We start from the raw sequence: 23,570 nt of genomic DNA on the forward strand, positions 1-23,570 counted from the left end.
TAAACTGTTGTTGATGATATTTATCTAATATAGCATGTTAATTTTATTTGATGTTGTTCTTACACATCCTTGGCTTTCAAATATTCGGCTTTTAGCGTTCCTGTTGAAGGTAAATCCAGAAAAGCGCTTCGGACGCATGCAATTCATAACGTGTTGTTTTCATTTTTTACAACACTGGGTTGATACCTCTGCTGGTGGACTATCAGTCCCCGAGGGTATCATCAGCTCAGTAGTCAATACTTCGATACTGACATAATTTTTAACAAACCTTTTAAAATTGTCTGTTTATAAATTTTTAAATTCTAAAGAAACTAAGGTTTCAACTCCTTCAGGCAAAGTTGACCTTAGATGGATTTGGCTATTTCCAGGTACTTTTTGGTCATATAGCTCTTCAAATGTTACGGTTCTTATACATCCTTGGCTTTCAAATATTCGGCTTTGAGCTTTCCTGATGAAGGTAAATCCAGAAAAACGCTTCCGACGCATGAAAGTTATAACGTGTTGTTTTCATATTTTTAAACTCGGGGAGATGTAGAGCTTGACCTATTAAGACACCACTTGTCTTTTAAATTTTTGAGTTGCTGTTTCATTGATGGATACCTTACATCTTATTTTGTCTATAACAAAAGATTTCTTACCATTTTTTTTTTTCATGATAAAAAGTTGTTGCTAACAAGGAAGCTATTGATCAAAAGGTTCATAATAGTAAAATTAGAGTTGACATTGTACAACTTTTCAGTGATGTATTTCTTGCTATTTTATTTTATTGTCCGTATTGTTTCTACTGGTAACGTTTTTGTAATCATATTTTATGAGAACGAACTTTCACATTTCATAGGTTTAAGTTGCGGTCACATATAAGGGTAAGGCGATTTACATGTACCGATGGTTTATGACTATGCTTATGTCTTCGTGTATGCCAAGAGACATTCACAAATCTGCTATAATGCGTAATCAACGCGGCTTTTACTAATGAAGCATAATTAACTGACCGTTCCGGAGTATCTTAGTTTACCCTCGGTCTTGGTGGGATTCTTGTTAGTGTTTGTAGACTACTGCTGTTTGTCTCCTGGTCATTGGATTGTCTGTTTTCTTAAAACGCTTTTTAGGGACCCTTGGTGTTCCTTTTTTAAATGTTCTTGTGTATTTTATAAATGATTACACTGAGTACAGAAATGGATTAGAATGCTTTATTGTATGATACATAGATATATAATATTGGATCCGCTATTTTTTTATATAGAAATGATAAATAAATATTAATAACATAACTTGTCAATTTAGGGTGGGTAGATAACAAATCTAAAAATATATATAAAATACACAGACTAATGCAGTATTTTGTTTAATTCATTTCAAAAGTCCGATTGTGATCAGAGTCAACTATATTTTTTCTTTGTCAAATTCTTCCAGAGTAATTGTTCCATCTTTATCTTCGTCCATTATTGACCAATGGTGAAAAATCGTTGCGTTGTCCGTTATGTCCATCTGTTTCAAGGCGTCCATGAACTCAAACTGTTCAATCAATCCATCTCTTAAAGGTCAAAAATAGTTAGAAAATACTTTTTAAAGTAAATTGTTACTTGAGTTTTATCCTGATGTATATTAAACTTATTCTCATTTGTTAACAAAAAACGACCATAAAAAGTTTGCCAAACATTAATTATTCATTTATATGATGACCTTTTTCTTTACCGTAATAAAGATTTATTGATTATCTCCTAGAGGGATATGACCTAATATTTATTTTCGAAAATGTTCCAATGCCAATTACAAGGCACAACACGTATGTCAGAAAATATGATATATATTAATTCGCTTGTTAAGAACGCTCTTTGCCTACTTCAAGTTACGACTTTTGATATATTTTGTTTAAAAAAAAATTAAAATATAACTAAATATATAATGCTATATATTTTATGAGAAATCATGATCCTCCATCCTGTCGATATTGTTTACTTATATTTTTGAATTGCACAATTTCATGCGTTTCCCATACTGTTTATTGTTGATCCACTACATCCGTATGTTGTATGTGTACTGGTTGATACTTTATTTTGGGAGCACATAATGTATGTGTTAGTTACAACTCGGTTTGAACTAGATTTCAGTAACTACGAGTACTCTTATATAGGTGCTTTGTGTTTATGTTAGAGGGTTTTGTGCTCGTACCGATCTATTGAGTTAAGCAATTTGCTACCGATTTTGACAGTTTGTTCTTCTGTTGTAATGTTACACCTATGAACCAGGTAGGAGACAGGACTAAGAGCTCACAAACATGTTCAATTCCGCCACATTCTTTATGTGTCTGTACAAAATCGAGAACTTGTATTTCAGTGGTTGTTGTTGGTTCATGTCTGTCATATGTGTTCTTCGAAAAACAAAAATTTTAAATAAATTCGGAGATTTATTTTTTCGTTTGAATTGTTTCACATTATCGTGTTGGAGCCTTTTATAGCCGGTTATACGGTATGAATTTTCTCATCTTTGAAGGCCGTACGTTGAACTATAATTGCTTATATCCTTTTTATTTAAACTCTGGTGGATAATGGTATCATTGGCAATCATACCAGATCTAATTATTGTTATGTATTATTAATTTATTATAACCTGGAGTTTAACTGCAAATTAAATTATTGAAGAAAATTAACTATTAGCTATAAACTGTTATTTAAATACTAACCTATTTATAAGTTTGTGCTTTGTTAGCAAACAAATTTGTGCTTGACCTGATTAACACGATGAGAGGAACTAATGTTGAAGGTTTTCTTTTGTCAATTTATATGATATTTTTACTATCTATTTGAAATGGTCTGAATTATATGAAAAGGGGCTTATAAGAACTAAACCTCTTAACTACAATGCATTAAAAAATGCTTAAATAAAATAAAAATGGGCTTAAAATCTTCAAAACCCAATGCCACAAAGCAGCAAAGTGAACACAAATATAAGATATAATTAAAACAAAATACCACGCCCACACGTAAATCATTGAAATCAATCTGATCTAAAGGGAAACAAAATCAAAAACAACAACTTATAATAATTATATGATTTGCATATCTACAAATACTTGAATCGGATTGATCAGTTAGATTTTTTTCCCTGTGTTTACACTTCAATAGACCATATTGCCGAAACTAATTTCTCTGAGTCACAAACTTTACATAAAAGTCCCTTGGACTTTCATTCAGTTAGTGAGTAAATCGACCCAGTTTACACATCAATAACCTCTAGAAAAATGTGTTCAATCCTTAAATACGTTTTGTAATCTTCTATTAATTCTGGGGATATAACAAATGTAAAACGTGAACAAGCACATGACTTTAAAACTACAAAAAACAGCCACATGATTCCTACTCAAAAATACCCCTAAAATTAGTCCCCAAGATGGATAAATAGCTCCGGCTGTTTATACGCCTTAAATCCTATTGAGATACTTATAATTAAAGTACGATAGAAAATTATTACAAAAAAATAATAAAACATTAGTAAGGACTATTGAATACGCTTTTTTAAGATATAAATATAATACAATGTTTGTTCTTGTTTAATTTATATAAATTTAAAATAATTTTTGAATAACCACCCACCCCAAAAGAAAAACTTGAATAAGCATCAATATGTAACAATATGACGATTTACCGTCCCTAAACAACCACAGAACAAATACAGATATATCGGAAGGTTTAAATGCAACATGCCAAACTCGAATTCAACCGGTATCTTGAAAAAAGACAAGAAGTCAATAAATGAAAGATAGATAACAACCCTTTTTCAAAAACGCATTTTTCTTATCCTGAAAGCGTCCTTCATATGAATAAATAGAATTATTGGATAAATGACAATGAGATAGCAACAAATTAACGAAAAACAATAATAACATTATGTATGGTGTCAAGTTGTTAATGTGAACTTTGTTTGTGTTTTTGCAAATTATTTAATCTAAAAATCTATGTTGTCAATACTAACCTGTTGATATCTAGACCAGCAAACTTTACATTTGCAGAAATGTCGTTAAACGACACACTACGGCGTTTTCGTTTGTCAGAGTAACAATGACATCGGCTCCCACGTTCATAACATGATTTACCATATGGTTCTGTACGACAAGTGCATCCACAGCCGAATATGTTACATGGACCATATCCACAGTACGGGGTACCCGCAGTGCAGTCCCAGCAATGATACCAATAAGGTTTATGACAGCAAGCCGCGTTTGCCATGCCAATAACAACGCAACAAATTACAAACAAAAGCGTCATCCGTATTTGTAAAGACATCTACAATACGAAATTTAATTGTAAAACAAAGAAAACGTGATATATTATTTTGAAAATAAATGACCATGTTGACTGCTGTTATTGCGCGAAACTAAAAATCGTTCAGTTGTCACAAATTAAGGGCGATAGACAGTAAATGTGCAACATTCGAAAAGCATAAGAACAAAAGTAGGAAAGTCAAAATTGTAAAACAACTGATCAACGATACCAGGCTTATAATCTGGTACGCCAGACATGTTAATCGTCTACATCAGAATCATCAGAAGCGCTCGAATCAAAGCAGTTGATAGGCATTTTTTCAAATATAAAACATTAGGTCAAAATATTCGTAACTCATCTAAAAAGAGCTTTGTATGAAGGAGTTTGTGACTAATTTTAGTGAAGTCAAATGCTAATTATTTGGAGGAAAGAATCGTTCAAACTGTCTTTATTCAGTTGTTGACTATATATTTAAAATCGGAATAAAACATTATCGACAGTGGCAAATTTTATCATTAGCACAGAACAAAATTAGGAAATGAGGAGAAGTTCATGTATTATTCAGTTCAAGATAAGTTTACCAATTATTTAACAGGAGATGATGAAATTGTAAGTTGTCAAACTATAAATGGACGACTAACACAGGACGGATAGACGAACGGATGACGGACGCAAACTGATGATAATAACCAATATGGCATCATAAGCCACATGAGCTCAAAAGCTAGAAACTATTAAAAGGGGAAATCAAAACCATAACTAGAAGAAATACAGACATCATAACTAAAAAGCAAAGGCGAAAGACATATGACATATCGCAAAAAAAACAACAGAATTCAAAAGTTTAAGCAACACAAACAAACCATCAGCTGTGGACAAACTCAGGTGTAAACGTACAGTGTTTATTGCCTGCTCCACAAGTGTTACCTACCATGTTTTCTGCAGTATGACTGAAAACAAGACAACAACATAATACTCAAATACCATTCAAAAAAGACGACAACTAACGAGATTTCTGATACGCGACAGATAATAAACATTCGTCGGTTATGTGTTACATTCATAATGCTAGATTTAATAAAATACTAGTAATGAAATTGAAAACTCGAACAAATAAAATCACTTAATTAAATTATATCGGTATAATGTAAGATTATTCAAAACAATACAGCGACTGTTAACATATTGAACTAGTCATGATACAGTTACTGAATAAAGCCTTCTTTTTTTGAAAATTAAAAAAAAAACAGTTTTAACTACACAGATTAAACGACCGTATTTCTAGCATAGAATTTGAGATGGTATCATCATGAATAAATAATGTTTAATTTTGTTAAATAGAAAAGTTTTTTTAGTAATTATTGTATTTTGGTATCAGAAAAAGGTAACATAAACTTACTTTTATGATTTGATCACTATGGTCAACCAAGAAACTCCCAGCAATTGAAATGAAATCGCCTCAGCATTGTATTTATATAAGAATGTAGTAATTACAAGGTCACAAGTTAATCAGGCACTTTGTATGCAACAGGAAAATGAACAACATGAGATGCAAGATTCCCCTTAAAATCATTGTTATAAGTTATACATGCAAAGTATGAAATTCCGTTGCACAACAGTTTTGTGGTTTGTTATTCATATCATCGATGACTCTATTTACTAATTGTATGACCCAACGCTTAAGAGCAGAGGAAAAGAAAAAATAATGGCAGCTTCATAAATTAATCATAATAGCCTAACAAACAAAACGAAAAACGAAATCAAATTGAAACTGAAACTTAAGTATGGACAAAAACAAGCATGGGTATGAAAATGGAACTTCTACAAGTTTTTGGTTTTTACACACTTGGACTTGATAAATTAACACGGGTATTAGCATTCAAATCAAAATGATGACTTTTTTGCCTAACAATTAATTAATTTCATGAGTTAAATATGATTGAGAAAAACATAACACCATCGAACAAATAACATACACAACAATCCACTTTTAATATCAATTCCTTGTAACCACAAACCAAGTCGCGGCACACGTAGTCTCAGATTTCTTGAATTTTGTTTGTTGAAAGCTACTTCTAAACATATAAAAGAAACGGTGACAAAAAACGTTCATGTCCCCGTTGACATGGTAACGCGATTCCTTTATGTTTAGCTAAAAGACAGACGAAAGATATCAAAGGGACATTCAAACTCACAAGTCGAAAATAAACTGACAACGCCATAGCTAAAACAGAAATGGGAAAAACAGACAAACAACAGTACACAAAACACAACATAGAAAACTAAAAACTGGGGGTGATCTCAGGTGCTCCGGAAGGGTAAGCAGATCCTGCTCCACATGTGGCACCCGTCATATTGCTCATGTAAATACAATACCCGGTGATAAGTCTAATTCGGTAGGGCACATTCTGGGAAAAGAGAACATGATTGTAGTTACGACAATTGGAACATATCCGTCGTCATCTGTGAAACAGATATTCCATAACGGTCAACCAACTCGTGATGGCGTCGTTAAATTTTAAGAAGGGATGATTTCAACTTCACCACTTGGAACTCTTGTTTTAATAACTTCGTTGTGAGCAGCAACCCTCTATCAAGGAAATCTTGATAGGAAATACAAACCCTGGAATATCGTATCAGCTGGGAGATATATACTCCGTATGCAGGTGCTGCTAGAATGTTGTTACAGGGATAGGAAGCTAGAACCATCTCTTTTGTCGTAAAGTTTTATTTCAAACGATACTCATTGTCAATTTCTAGTTGTAAGTATAGATAACAGACTGACTTAACTTAAACTGTATCTGTTGTATCCTTTATCTCAAGTTCCATTGGATAGATGCATTCAACATAGTCACCTAATTTGAATTATCTAGTGAGAAAACATCATCTTTATAGCGGAAAGTGAAGTTAAAAGAGACTACTTACGTCTTTTCTTTCTTCCTATGAAGTTCCTGTATGAAGTCAGTCTCATATGAATAAAGGAACAAGTCGGCAAGAAGAGGAGCACAGTTGGTTCCCATGGGAATGCCGATTGTTTGTTGAACAACATGTCCTCCAAACAAATATCAAGAAATCATACATCTTGATAATGTCAGTTTCAGATAATTTTTTGTTAGAATTTGAGTGATTTTTTACAAAATAGAATTTATCCCTCCTTAAGACAAGATACTTGTATCTACGTTTGTCATTCTATTTTATGAAGCAAAGCAGGACCAACTCTTTCAACTTGACATTTGGAAAAAGTATCTACGTCTTCTTTCTCGCGTTTAAATGCATTGACATAAACATCCAAAAATATTTGAAGATCGATTTCTCAAAACAGTATAATAATGAGGACCGGCATAAGAAGAAACAAAGTATTCAATCCAGTAACCGGAAGTTTATCTATTTATTTAAGAATGATCATACTAATTATCACTTGTTCACAATGTCATACTGATCGTGTACACGTTTTGACCAGGTGCCAGTTTCTTTGTCATGTGACATTTTGTGTGATTTTCTTCGTCTTACGAGTCTTGAATGTCGCCTTCGTATCTTCCGCCTTTTTTTTATGGTCTGGTTCAAAAGTTGTGTCGGTAAAATCTTTGCGTCTGTGTTTTTATTGTTTTTGTAGGGTGGGGGTGCTGGTTGCCAGGGATGTGGATGTGAACACATATTCGGTTAGTTATCATTTGAACGTTTAATTTTTCCATCATCGAAATTCTATTCAATTTTTATTTACATATTCACAGCGACTTTTATTTTATTTACATATTCACAGCCACTTTTACTTTATTAACATATTCACAGCGACTTCTATTTTATTATCTGAGCGTCACTGGTTAGTCTTGTGTGGACGAGACGCACGTCTGGCGTATTGAATTTCAAGCCTAGTACCTTCTGCTAGCTATTATTCGTGTGTTTCTTTGTCCTATATGTTCTCCCATTTATTTGTATTATGGTCCTGTCATGTGATGTTGTCGTTTTGGTGTTGTGTTTGACGTTGCCATAAAAGCGGGAGGTTTGGCATGCCACAAAACCAGGTTCAACCCACCATTTTTTTCTTAAAATGTCCTGTACCAAGTCAGGAAAATGGCCATTGTTATATTATAGTTCGTTTCTGTGTGTGTTACATTTTAATGTTGTGTTTTTGTTGTGTCGTTGTTCTCCTCTTATATTTGATGCGTTTCCCTCAGTTTAAGTTTGTAACCCGGATTTGTTTTTATCTCTATCTATTTATGAGTTTCGAACAGCGGTATACTACTGTTGCCTTTATTTATTTACATAATCACAGCGATTTTTATTATAGTGTAGAAGGTCTTGTCTTCATATCAGCAATATGCTATGTATTTTTCTTGTGGCCTCGGTTTTGTCTGATTTTTCGACCCAAGATTTCTGATTACTCTTGTTTCTGCACTGATTTTTTATTTCAAGGTCTCGTACATACCGTCTGCTGTTTCTTTTGTAAAGACTAAATTATATTGTTTGATATATTTTAAGAACTAGTTCAACCCAAACACATATTCAAATGCCTTCCCTAAAGGATTTACCTCGCCAGTGATTTTCAGGCTTTGTGGTCTTGTGCTCCCTTTGAGTTAGGGAGAACGTATGTTCAATACCCGGCCCCGCAAAGCCAAAACTTGACAAAATGGTTTTGGTTGTAAGAACTAAGACTAGAAGCGTAGCTCGGAGTCAGAATAATTGGGTCATCATCATCATCATCATCATCATCATCATCATCATCATCATCAATCTCATTTGGTTAGAAAATACACATAATTACACCATTACTAACACAAATTTATATTAATATTCTTGTAATGTTAGAAATTACATAAAATAACACCATTACAAACTAAATCCCGATTTTATATTCTATTTTTAGAAATTTACCTATGACGTCACTTTTTGTGGCGTTGAAACATTCGTGTGACTCACAGTTCATAATTCTATTGTGGTGTAAACCAGAGGTGTCCGTTGCTATTCTGTGGTTTACATGTTGTAATGTACTATTATATTATTTTTTTATGTATGTCTCTGTCCTGAGTGTTCTTGTGTTTAGTTGTAATGTATCCTGTCACGTAATGTTGTCATTTTAGCGGTATTTTTAACATTGCCGTATAAGCGGGAGGTTTGGCTAGCCATAAAACCATATTTAACCCACCATTTTTTTTAAAATGTCCTGTATCAAGTCAGGAATATGGCAGTTGTTATCAAATAGTCTGTTTCTATGTATGTTGGCGTTTGTTTTTGTAGCAGTTTGTATGTTGTTCCGTTGTTTTCCTCTTATAGTTGATGTGTTTCCCTCGGTTTTGGTTTGTGACATGGATTTGTTTCAGTTAAATTGATTTATGACTATTGAACAGCGGTATATTACTGTTGCCTTTATTTATTCATCATCATCATCAGCAGCAGCAGCAGCAGCATTGTCAGTGATTGTCTTTTGTATAACCTTCATATTTCTGTCTTCTAGGAAAAGTGTTGTTGATGACATATATTTAATAGAGCATGTCAATTTTACTCAATGTTTTTTTTATAAACTCAGGGCGATTTAGAGTTTGACATATTACAACGGCACTTTTTAATTTTTGTAGGGTTGCTGGTTCATTGATGTATACCTTACATCTCCTTTTTCTTTAACAATCTTATCATTATTTTCTTGACAGAGGGTTGTTGTTTACAAGGAAGCTATTCTTCAAATGGTTCTTAATGATAAATTGAATTTGCCGTTACACAAGTTTTTAGAGATTTATTTCGTGCTATTTTAAAATTTTGTAATGTCCTTTTGTGTATACTGGTACCGTTCTTATCATCCTATTTACTAAAAAAAAATGGGTTGTTTACATTTCATAGCTTCAGATGCGGTCAAGTGAAAGGGTAACAGAATTCAAATGTACCGATGCTTTATGAATATGCCAAAGTCTTTACATTTGCCAAGAGACATTCACTTATCTCCTATGGTGCGTATTCAACGCAGATGTCACTTATGGAAAGTTAGGAAAATGGCCATTGTTATATTATAGTTCGTTTATGTGTGTGTTACATTTTAATGTTGTGTTTCTGTATAGTCGTAGTTCTCCTCTTATATTTGATATGTTTCCCTCAGTTTTAGTTTGTTACCCGTATTTGTTTTTTTCTCAATCGATTTATGAATTTTAACATTTTATACTGCAATCTTGGTAACTATTAAATAGATATTATAAAAATCATTCCATTGCCCTATAGACCAAATGACAGCAGTCAAACAAATGTGATTAGCTTCCTGAAGGTTATCATACAATTTTTTACATACATCCTTGGCCATAATCTGTATCAATTTAGATGAGAGATGTTGCCGGCTTGGAATTTGAAAGTTTGGGTTAAGATTTTCTATAAATTTTTCTTAAAGTTTTGCTTTCAACTGTTGAAAATGGGATTAAATCACTTCTAGCAATATACTTGAAAAGTGAATCTATAGCTTTGTTTTGCTTTGGGTTTTGGGTCATTTAATTGATATTTCTGAATACCAGATGGATTTACAAAGTTTTCCAAGGTTGATAGTTCTTCTGGGTCAGGCTTTTATATTTCGAAGTATACATCTCTGTGTTTTCTTACAAAAGAAATAACAGAAATGTTTTAAGGAATTTATTCTACCATTATGTTTTTTTTTATTTATATATTGTTAACTTAATCTCAATGTTAATTAAATACTTTAAAATCACAAATTCACTTGTCAAAAGAAAGGAATTGATTAATTGCTATACAAACTAATTAGTGGTTTTTGTCAGGGGTCAATTATTAATTATTCAACTTATTTCTTTCATGTTTAAATATCATGTATTGGGTTTTCAATGACTATAATGATATATGAAAATGACTACAAATAAAAAATAAATTTACTTTTGTATGTTTAAAAAAAATATCTGTTTTAATTATTAGTATAAATGTTTTAGTATTAAGGTAAGATGAAGAAAATCATAAGTTTTACAACAGTTCAAATGTACACTTTTTTTAATCCTTAACTAGACATTGATTTGTGTTTAATTTTCCTATCCTAAAAGAAAGAATACAACAGTAGTACTTATTATCCCTGAAATTTGCTATATAATGCCATGTAATGCATAAATTACATGCATTTTTGCCAATGTAATGCATTACATTACAATTACATGTAATGCAAAATTGTTGGGCATTACACATTACATGCATTACTTGGGGAAATGTAATGCATTACAGGGCATTACAATTACAAATTAGCATTACCCTATGCCTGGTGTGGTCGGTAAAATAGGATGCAAATTCTGCAAATCATTGCAGAAAATAATATTTTTTTGACGGTATATAAGTCAGATAATGCATATTTTAAGTTTTTTTCTAAAAATCTATGTAGTCAGTACTTACCTGTTGATATTTAGACCAGCAAACGTTACATTTGATCTTAACATCTGTGTAGTCTGTTCTAACCTGTTGATATCTAGACCAGCAAACTTTACATTTGATCTACAAATCTATGTAGTCAGTACTTACCTGTTGATATCCAGACCAGCAAATTTTACATTTGAACTTAACATCTATGTAGTCAGTACCAACCTGTTGATATCCAGACCAGCAAACTTTACATTTGATCTAAATAATCTATGTAGTCAGTACTAACCTGTTGATATCTAGACCAGCAAACTTCAATGTAGAAATGTCGTTAAAGCACACATGTCGGCGTTTTCGTTTGTCAGAGTAACAACGACATTAGCTCCCAAGTTCATAACATGATTCACCATATGGTTCTGTACGACAAGTGCATCCACAGCCGAATATGTTTCATTGACCATATCCACAGTACGGGTTAGCAGCAGTGCAGTCCGCACAATGATACCTTTAAGGTTTGCCACAGCAAGCCCCGTTTGTCATGCCCATGACAACACAGCAAATTACAAACTAAAGCGTCATCTGTAATATGTAAGACATCTACAATACAAAATTGAATTGTAAAACAATGAATACGTAATATATTATTTGGTAATACCTGACTATGTTGACTGCTGTTAGTACACAAAATGAAATATCTTTCTGTTGTCACATATCAAACTTAAGATCGATGTACAGTGAGTGTGTAAGATTTGTTTCTAAAATGGCCTAAGGAAAAGCACAATACAAAAAGTAGGAAAGTCCAAATTATAAAACAACTCATCAAAGATACTAGGCTTATATTCTGGTAGGCCAGACGTGCCTTTGGTCTACGTCATAATCGCTCGAATCAAAACAGTTGAAAAGTCTGTTTTGAAATATGAAAGATTTCAAGGACAAAACCACCGAAATTGATCTAAGAAGAGATCCTTGTTTTTAACTAATTTTAGTGAAGACAAATATAATAATCAAGAATTTTCTAAATATAATGCCTAAATTTACCCAAAGAAACTTACTTTAAATAAATTAAATATAAACGATAATAACTGTCTTTTCCTAGACTGAGATATTTCAGTTTTACACGGGAAACTCTACACTAAAATTTATGACACAAGAGACGATTTTTTGTTCCCTATTGTTAATTTTCCTTTTTTTTATGGTGATGTTCCTTTGGCACCATCTTACGGTGTTTATATATATATCACAATTCGTTCGCTATGCCCGTGTCTGTTGTGACGTTTTGGATTTCAATGACCGTAATCTACGTATTACTGGTAAATTATCAACTCACGGATTTCGTTACCACAAATTCCTTAAAACCTTTACCAAATCCTTCCATAGATACAAAGATTTGGTCTTGAAATTTGGTTGTATCTGTAGAAAACTTATTTCAAACGGGATAGCACATCCGCATTTTTACGGAGATGTTGTTTACCGAGCCCGATAAACTTATTCTAAAAGGTTACCAATTCAACACTGTAATTAGATCTTTGAATATTGTTTTAATTTGTTTTAATCTTGATTTTGTTATCAGTAAATTAAAATCAAACTAAATTTTATTTATATATACATATGCACATTCATGGCTCTACAATCTGTCGATACCTGTATCTTGGCATGGCACAAGGTCATGTTTTTCCCTGGCTGGGTATAACGTCTTACACTAAATATATTGGATGTTGGATGTTTTCTGATTGATATTTTAGTCTTAGATGCATGACTTTTTTATTAGTTGTTATTTGCTTTGAACTAGCTGTCAGTAACTGCGAGTACTCTCAGATCTGTACTTAGTATATTTTTTGTTGTGGGGATGTATAAGTACCTATCCACGTCCACTCTGTGTTTTGTTAGATGTATTTCTATTTGTATCCATCTGATGAGTAAATAGATGTAAGGAGATATGGTATGAGTGCCAATGAGACAATTCTCCATCCAAGTCACAATTTGTAAAAGTAAACCATTATAGGCCAAAGTACGGCCTTCAACACGGAGCCTTGGCTCACACCGAACAGCCAGCTTTAACGGGCCCCAAAAATGACTATTGTAAAACCATTCAAACAGGAAAACCAACGGTCTAATCTATATAAAAAACAAGAAACAAGAAACACTTATGAACCACATCAACAAACGACAACCACTGAACAACAGGTTTATTTTCAACCGATTTTTATAGTGTGTTCTTATGTTGTACTGTTACACCACTGTCCCAGGTTGGGGGAGAGTTGGCGCTTTCAAACGAGTTTAACCTCGCCTCATTCTGTATGTGCCTGTCCCAAGTCAGGAGCCTCTAATTCAGTGGTTGTCGTTTGTTGCTGTGTAACATATTTTTTTTTCGTTCATTATTTTGTACATAATTAAAGCCGTTAGTTTTCTCGTTTGAATTGTTTTACATTTGTCATTTCGAGACCTTTTATAGCTGACTATGCGGTATGGGCTTTGCTCATTGTTGAAGGCGGTGCGGTGACCTATAGTTGTTAATTTCTGTGTCATTTGGTCTCTTAATCTTAATATCTTAACCATTTAAAGGAAAGAATCGTGGAAATTGCTTTTGTTAAGTTGTTGACTAATTTTTTTTTCCCATTTTGATGTCATTATCAATTTGATTTGAAATATATATTTAAAATCTGAATAAATCATTAAGCGCAGTGGTACTGCTTTCCATTTGCACAGAACAAAATGAGAAAAAAGTGGAAGTATTATTCATTTCAAGTATTGGTTTATTTAAGCCCAATGATTTAACAGGAGATGATGAACAACGGATGGATAGACGAACGGATGGCGGACACAAACTAATGACAATAGCAAATATTGCCTCGTAAGTCATATTAGCTAAAAAGCAAGAATCTAGTGAAAAGGGAAATCAAAACCATAACTGAAAGCAATGCAGACATCATAACTAATGAAAAAGGCAAAAGAAATACAACATACCGACGAAAAAACATAAAATACAAACGTTTGACCAACACAAACCAAACCATAAGCTGGGGATGAACTCAGATGCTAAAGCACAATGTGTATTGCTTGTTCCACTAGTGCCACCTTTCATTTTGTCTGCAGTACAAGTACGACTTAAATCATAATAATCAAATACCATTTAAAAAAAAGACGACAACAAATGAGATTACTGGTACGAGACAGACAATTTAACAACTGTCGGTCATGAATTGGATTTATAATGTCAGGTAATCAACAAAAAGTCAAATGCAAATAATGAAATTGAAAACTAAAAAAATGAACTAATAATCACTTAATTAAATGGTATCGGTATAATGAAAGATTGATAAAAAAAAATGCAGCGACTGTAAACATATTACATCTAATGATGATACAGTTACTGAATAAAGTCGTCATCTTTAGAAAATAAAAAAACGCAGGTTTAATAAACAGATTAAACGACCGTATTTTTAGAATAGAATTTAGATTATATCATCATGATTGCATAATGTTTAATTTTGTTCGATAGAAAAGTTTCTTAAGTTATTTCTGTATGTTGATATCAGTATAAAGTAACATAAACGTACTTTTACGATTTACTCACTGTGGTTAACCAAGAAACTTGTAGCATTTGAAATTAAATCGCCTCAGTGTTGAATTGTACTAATAACAAGGTCACAAGTTAATCAAGCACTTTTGTATGCAATAGGAAAATGTGCAACATGTGATGCAAAATTCCTATTAAAATTAATTTTTTAAATAAACATGCAAAGTATGAAATTTCGATGCATCAAAGTTTTGTCGTTAGTTGTTTATTTTAAAATCAGTGACACAATTTATAAATTTAAGACCTAACGTAACACCTTAAAAAAACATGTCTAAGAACTATTTAAATAACTAACTTCATAGAACTATTGGTTCTTTCTAGTAAAGTTGAAGAAATTCCTTCGAATGAACACAATAATGATTTGTTGAACGTTATGGAAATTCTAAGTTACAAATGACCCAGGAGATGATCCTCATCGTACACAAAGTACTGTTCCATTTTACATGATTTTGAAATCCCCGATAATCAAGAATGAGTAAATAATCTTCATTTGCAATTCAATTTTAATGTTTGAAGTGGGTCTGTGGTCTAGGTCTTCATTAGATTTTAGTAGTCATTCTTGAATTATCAGTAGATCATGATCTACTTTGATTTTTTTCTGAAAAAGATCTACCTACTGTCTATTTGATCGAAACTGTCAGACAAAAACCTATAGGAGTTTTTCCCGTTTGTGAAATTTTTATAATTTTTACAATCTTGGTTATTATCTGGAAATTTGTAATAGATGAAGAGTATATGTGTCAAAAAAATATAAAAAAAGACAAGATCTTGAAACAAAATAACTGGCCGAAATAATCAGTCGACTCCTAATAGGATGTTTTCCTCTTCAATGATTTGTTTCTCAGTTTTTGCTATGTTCAACTATTTTATAACTATATGAGAAAAATGGAAATTTAATTGTACAAATGACCAGCATTTAGTCCTCATAGGAGGTATGGCCCTTGAATGACTATTTTCCTTTTTTTTGGTAGAAAATATATTACGTATTGAGAACTGTTTAAAGAAATATATGTAGGCAAAGATCAACAAACAAACAAGTCCAAATGTCCGAAAACGTCAAGTAGTTTTGGAGTTTAGTGTGACGTCCAATTTCACTGAGCTAGTACACAATTTTATTTAGGGACCAGTGAGGACCACCTCCGGGTGCGGGATTTTCTCGCTGCGTTGAAGACCCATTGGTGGCCTTCGGCTGTTGTCTGCTCTTTGGTCGGGTTGTTGTCTCTTTGACATATTCCCCATTTCCAATCTCAATTTTATCGTTCTTGAATGACTATTTTCCCTATATTTGAGTTTTTTTGCAAACATTTAAAAATTATCCGTTCAGATGCCTAATAATTTTATATAGCTTATCAACATATTCTATAGTAGTCACACGGTGGGTGTCAAATTAGGAGCAGGATGTACTTACCCTTCCGGAGCATCTGAGATCACCCCCGGTTTTTGGAGGGATTCGTGTGTCCAATCAACACATAAGTTAACATAACTAACTTTAAACAATAAGCAGATATATACCAGCCAATCAACACATAAGTTAACATAACATAAGTTAACATAACTAACTTTGCAATCAACTCCTCAAAGTAGTGATTGTCCTGATATGATCATCTGCATACTTTCGGCGTTTTTTGTTTCTATAATCTTTTTAAAAAAAAATAGAGAAACTTTAATGAGCTAAATATTAGATTTACAGATCTTACAGCAGTTATGGCTCGTGAGGACATTTTTTTTATCACAATTTGCTATTTGGTAATATCTTTAACAAAAAAAGAGAGAAATTTTGCAGAACGCACAATGTATTTATTCAAAGAAGGAGAGAGTCATGGAAAACATTATCTGCAGAATGAAGAAAATAGCGATTGAGGAAGGTAATAGAAGTTGGTAGGCAATGACATAATTAAGTTCTTATAAAATTAAAAGTTTAAGTAATACATTAAAGCATATGATTTTTATGAACAACAATCATAAATTTACATATCTATACAATTTTGTGTAATTCTATTTTAAGTACTATTGAAAGCAACTTTGATGGAATATAGAACAAATAATATGCTTTTGTCGAATATTGCATCGAAAGACATTCAGACCAAAAATATCAATTAATAATTATTTGTATGATTCAACTTAAAACAAATTCGACTTTTTATAAAGAATCATTTGTCAGAAAAATTATAGAGACCAGAGTAGTGTGAAGTGTTGGTTGCAGTATATCGCCTCTGTTTAGAAGTTTAATATCTAAATCTGATAGACAGTTCCCTTAGATGCATGTTATTACACAATGCTTCTGCATTGACATGATTTTAATCAGATTATTTTAAAAAATACAATTATTTCATTTGCTAAAACTGAAGTAGCGATTCCCTCAGGATAAGCTGTCCTTCAAGAAGTCGATTTGACTATTATATAAAGGCACCATTAGTTAAAAAATAAAAATAATGTGTTTTGTTATATGCATAATTTTCAGTATTTGAACATATAACAGATGGTATGTATTCAATATTCACCGGACTAAACCAAACATAAAATCTTCAACAGACATTCCGGTGTACATATAACCGATTGATTGTTGGTGTTTAACGCATCTTTCAGTAGTCATGTCGTATCACGGCGATGATCTTTCATTCGATTACATACGAATGTAAAGTAAGCAACTTACTGAAATTTATGTAAATGAGGTTGATTTTCAAACATAGATCAACGTTCCACTAATAAAAAATGAACATAAAAATAATTAAAAACGCAATGATACATACTTTTGTAAATGTATTCCAGTATCCGTAGAACTTACAAACGACCATCGTACCATTTCATGTTGGGAGAATAATGTGTCATTTTGTGGGTACATTTGAAAATTAAAAGATTTTGCAAGAACGTATGGAAACATAACTTCACGTTCAATAGGAGATAAAAGAAACGAAAAACAAAACAACGGAAAATTACACGAACAGAATATATCGATCGAACTTATGTTAAAGGGGAAATAAGATGACGCTTCCATTGCAATTATCAATGTTGCTGACAAATGTGGCTTCTCAAATAGTTCCCTTAATCGAACTTAATATTATCTAAAAACTTTCACGCTTATTTAAAACTAGAGTAATAGGATTTGAGCTACGAATCATTGTATTATCTGTGAATAAAAACGGTAATTTCTGTCTTCAAAAAAACATAAAATCACTATAAAAATGCTTTGCACCATCAATTATATTTTGCCTTAATGATTGCGACAGTAGTTTACCAATGTTCAAATCTCGTAAATCGATTAGAAAGAGATATTTCTATGTAACAAACAAAAACCGAGGTAATTGCATGAACTCCAAAAGAATGCCGATCGTGTGCGTCGACGGAATAAAAAGTCAAATAACAAAAAAATCGAACTCCAAAGAAATTCAAAACGGAAATTCCCTTATCAAATGACAAAATCAAAAGCTCAAACACATCAAACGAATGGAAAACAACTGTCATATTCCTAACTTGGTACAGGCATTTCCTTATGTAGAAAATGATGGATTAAACCTGGTTTTTCTTTGGATACCGTCTTTTAGTCATAAACAAGCTTCTGTCCAAATTTCATAAAATTTCATGTAGATTTGACAAAGTTATTGGTGTCTAAAAAAACTTTAACCACAGACTGAACCTAAATGTTGACCCTGACGACGCCGACGACGGAATCTAGGATCGCTTTGTCTTGCTTTCGCAAAATACATTTCGCAGGTTCGACAAAAATGTCAAAAATAGAGGTATAGCATTCAACATTGTGTTATATTCTTAATCACTATAAAAACAAACAAATATGTCAACAAAGAAAAACAAAATGGCATATAGACAAAGTACATAAGCAAACATGAAAGACAAGAATATGAAAATTGACCATAGTGCGATAAGCGTCTCTTGTTATGCTTCCATCTCTAGCCATGCAAATGCACACTCAGTCAAGGAGAGGCGAAAGATACTAAAGGGATATTCAAACTCAAAAATAGAAAACATATTTGACAAATGTCATGGCAAAAAAACGAAAAACGACAAAACCAGTACACAAAGCACAACATAGAAAACTTAAGACTGGGCAACACGAACCACCAAAAACAGGGGGCGTTGTCAGCTGCTCCACATGTAACACCCGCCCTGTTACTCCTATAGGATATTTTGAAGCGTTACGTCAAGTGATAAGGCATTACACTATTCGTCAAAGACAAGTTTCGGCCACGTACCAGTTTCTTTGTCAATGACATTTTTTCAGTTTTCTTCGACTTATAAGTTTGGAATGTCCCCGTGGAATCTTCTGTCTCGTTTTCGTGTTATTAGAATTAATAGAACTTGGTCTGGTTCAATCAATTAATCAATCAACAAACTCCTAGTTTTTAAAATGAAATCTTCTCAGCTTTGTATTATATAAGTATTCTCTATACTACAGACGACAGACACACAAATGACACCCTTTTCTGCCACTGACAGCACACCAACAACACCTTTTTGTACGCATGGCAGAAAAATAAAACTCAAACGCAAATTCAAATTTGCCGACAGCCCGTCGTACGTGATGGACGCCAGATATAATTGTATATAATATATAATCGTGACATATCATCAAATAAAGCATATAAATCAGTAATCAATTGGCATTTTCATTCACCAATCATATCATTATGTACAAAACACAGCAAAATATCAAAATATTGGCAGCTGTACGTTTAATAAATTACCCCTCATTGATAGCCAAGGCCGACCAGGAAAAACCGTATTACGGAAACCTGTATCCGAATCAATGCTCGAGCCTATCTCAGGATAATGACGTCGGACCTCGTCGGTTCAAACAGTTAACGAAAAGCAAAAATATTTGTCTAACAATAGATATATAAACATCATTTAAAATAATGGAGTTTACTCGGTCAATACGACGGCTAGAAGTGAAGTTACCACACAAAAAAACACCTTATATATGACCACAACTCAGCCCCCTGATTGGATAGATGTACATCGGCCTACCGAAAATTAACGATTCCATACCGAGAATACAACATTTTCCCGCTATACTGATCGAAACGCGGGAAAATATTAGTATATGTAATTATGCTGAGCATAAATGTTTTTACCGCCCCTCAATATTGCCTAAATTGTTATTTTTGTTTTATCATATCCTACGAAACATTAATTCAATGGGCGGATTTTTTGTATCTCACATTGAACCTGTGTTTGATATTGACCTTTTATATCAAACGCTAATTTTCGAAATATAATATAGGGTTGGTTTTGTTTTTAGTTTTTTTGTTTTTTGTGAAGAAGGGGGGTGAATGTCTCTCAATATCGTTGTTGTGGCCGTATTACATTGGCGGGATGATAAGACGTTACAAAGGTCACAAATCAATCATGCACTTTGTATACAAACGGAAAATGTAAAACAAGAGATACCAGATTCCTCTTAAAATTAATGTTATAAATATATATGCAAAGTATTTAATTCCGTTTTGCGTAGGTTTTGTCGTAAGTTGTTTATTTAATCATTGACACGATTTACAAATTTTAAGACCTAGGAAAGCAATTAAAAAAGATTTTTAAGGACTCTTCAAATAATTAGCTTCTTAGAAAATAAGAAAACAACACTTTATAAATATAAATTACGCCATAGTAATTCGTTGAACGTTAAGGAAGGTCTAAGTTTCAGATAACACAGGATATGATCCTCAGGTCTTAGACAAAGTACTGTTCTATTTGACATGCTTTTTGAATCATTTTGTGCGAGTTGTCACCGATATGATTCTTCTCGGGAAAAACACAAAGGTGCCACTATTGGATCAGGTACTGCTGATCAATCCACTCTACTCAAATTTTATCATCATTTTCAGTGTTTCGTATTTGCTTTGTCTATATGCAATATTGTTTTTCTTTGTTGACATAGTTGTTTGTTTTTATAGTGATTAAGATTATACCACAATGTTGACTGCTGTACTCCAATTTTTGACACTTTCACCTATTATATATATATATATGTCTGTTTGTTTTGCTCACACATTGTTGTCAATATAATGGAATTCTATGCGACTTTCATACAAGTGAGAGGTCTGGCTAGCTATGAAACAAGGTTTAATCCACTATTTTCTACATAAGGAAATGTCTGTACCAAGTCAGGAATATGACAGTTGTTATCCAATTCGTTTGATGTGTCTGAGCATTTGATTTTGCCATTTGATAAGGGATTTTCTGTTTTGAAGTTCCTTGGAGTGCGGTATTATTTTACTTTTTTTGTAGTCTGGTGTTCGCCTGTTCGTATTTTTTTGTTAATATGTCTCAATGGTTATCTGTTGTCTTCGACTAATGAAAGCTGCATGCCCTTGGTATTTTTACCTTTGAACAGTTTTGATTATATAGCGGAAACGATTCATTATAAATTAAAGAAAATAAAAAATTAAGAGCAGCTTCATGAATTGTGAATGGGACAACCATTCACCATAGACCAAATAACGTGGACAACCATCCACCATAGACCAAATAACGTGGACAACCATCCAGCATAGACCAAATAACGTGGACAACCATCCAACATAGACCAAATAACGTGGACAACCATCCAACACAGACCAAATAACGTGGACAACCATCCAATATAGACCAAATAACGCAGACAACCATCCACCATAGACCAAATACCGTGGACAACCATCCAACATAGACCAAATAACGTGGACAACTATCCAACATAGACCAAATACCGTGGACAACCATTCACCATAGACCAAATACCGTGGACAACCATTCAACATAGACCAAATAACGTGGACAACCATTCACCAAAGACCAAATAACGTGGACAACCAACCAGCATAGACCAAATAACGTGGACAACCATGCAGCATAGACCAAATACCGTGGACAACCATTCAACATAGACCAAATAACGTGGACAACCATTCACCATAGACCAAATAACATGGACAACCATCCAACATAGACCAAATAACGTGGACAACCATCCAACATAGACCAAATAATGTGGTCAACCATTCAACATACACCAAATAACGTGGACAACCATCCAACATAGACCAAATAACGTGGACAACCATCCAACATATATCTCAAGACACTATATCTGCTTGAAAATTGAACAAGACAGTGGAAACTATATCAGTCAAAATTTGTTTCAGTAGGTACCTATAAAAAAACTGATCTTTTATAAGGCGTTTGTCTACAGTAATCAATAGAAAAGGACAAAAAAAAGAAATAAAAAGCACTTTTAGGCCCTAAATTTCAAATATCTTAAACAAACGATATGTTCTTGTTACAGTAGGTAGAGTGCATGGATCCTTTCTTTTCTATTATACAGTTCCATGTGGTCAAGGTTTTGTCACGCGTCAATTTTTCATAATGTTAACATGAAATAAACAACCTCATTTGTTTTTACTTTTTTGCAGAAAACCTAAATTCTATAATTTAAACAAGGTGAATTCTAAAATTGTATTTAAGACACTTTAATAGCATTTTTGTGTAACCACTAACCAAGGAACTGGACCCGTAGTCTCAGGTTTCTTTGTATTTTTTTTCTTGATAGCTTTTCCTAAAAAGATAAAGGAAATGGTAACAACAAATGTGTTTATGATCCCTTTGTCATGATATCGCGTCCCCTTAGATTTAAGCTCAAAGACCTAGAAAAATGACAAACTTTAACCAGTAATCATGCAAACATTTCAATGTTGTTGAATGTTTAACATTTTTACTCATTGATAAACATACAATTAATTGTTAAGATAACAGATTAAAAACATCTAATTATACTGCGAACAAGGTGGCAAAATTAATTAATATAAGCGAGGTTTTTTCATTGTATTTAGGAAGATTAATTATAGACATATTGCAAGAACTAATTTCACATTTGTTAGCCGCACACATTTAATAACAATAACGGTACCATTTGTTATGCACCAGATACACATTTCAACAATCATTGTCCTTCAGTGATGCAGATTCCAACATATTTGATAATCGAAAACCTAATAAAAACGTTGGAAGAGCTTATAAAACATAAAGGACGTATATTATAGCCAACTCCGAACAAGAGTCAGAGCTTTGTATGAGGGAAATATATTCCTTAATTCATAATGATTTCAAAAATTCAAAAAGTTATGGCAGTAAATTTGAAACTAACAATATCCGTATTTTCATGCAAGTACCGAGGTAATGGCTACTAGGTTGCTTGATTTCTGATTAACATCAAAATACATAAAAATGATGTCCTTCATCAATTACATTTTGCCTAGAATTGTCATATAATGGACACGTTAACATTTCAAGGGCTGTATCTTCTACATTTGTTTTTTACAATTATCACAGACTCGATTTGTTAACATTAAATTTTCAAAGCTCCCTGTTTCGATTCTTAATGGTGCCACTCCACATCGACTTTTTCAACAAATTCA

The 23,570-nt window shown here is 32.8% G+C and overlaps 1 protein-coding gene and 1 long non-coding RNA gene across 6 annotated transcripts in view; one reads left to right on the top strand and one right to left on the bottom strand.

Moving 5' to 3' along the window:
- LOC127727247 (40S ribosomal protein S21-like) overlaps positions 1–23,570 on the top strand; it is a 1,096,693-nt gene that overhangs the window by 1,023,747 nt on the left and 49,376 nt on the right. The gene's annotated exons all lie outside the window — the stretch shown is intronic.
- Positions 1,330–11,719, bottom strand: LOC127727248 (uncharacterized). The gene is made up of 2 exons (XR_007993826.1): positions 11,685–11,719; positions 1,330–1,534 (listed from the first exon to the last, which is right to left on the bottom strand). It is a non-coding gene; the product is annotated as an uncharacterized LOC127727248 (long non-coding RNA).

Source organism: Mytilus californianus, unplaced genomic scaffold (assembly GCF_021869535.1).
Source record: "Mytilus californianus isolate M0D057914Y unplaced genomic scaffold, xbMytCali1.0.p SCAF_19, whole genome shotgun sequence".
NCBI classification, from domain to species: domain Eukaryota; kingdom Metazoa; phylum Mollusca; class Bivalvia; order Mytilida; family Mytilidae; genus Mytilus; species Mytilus californianus.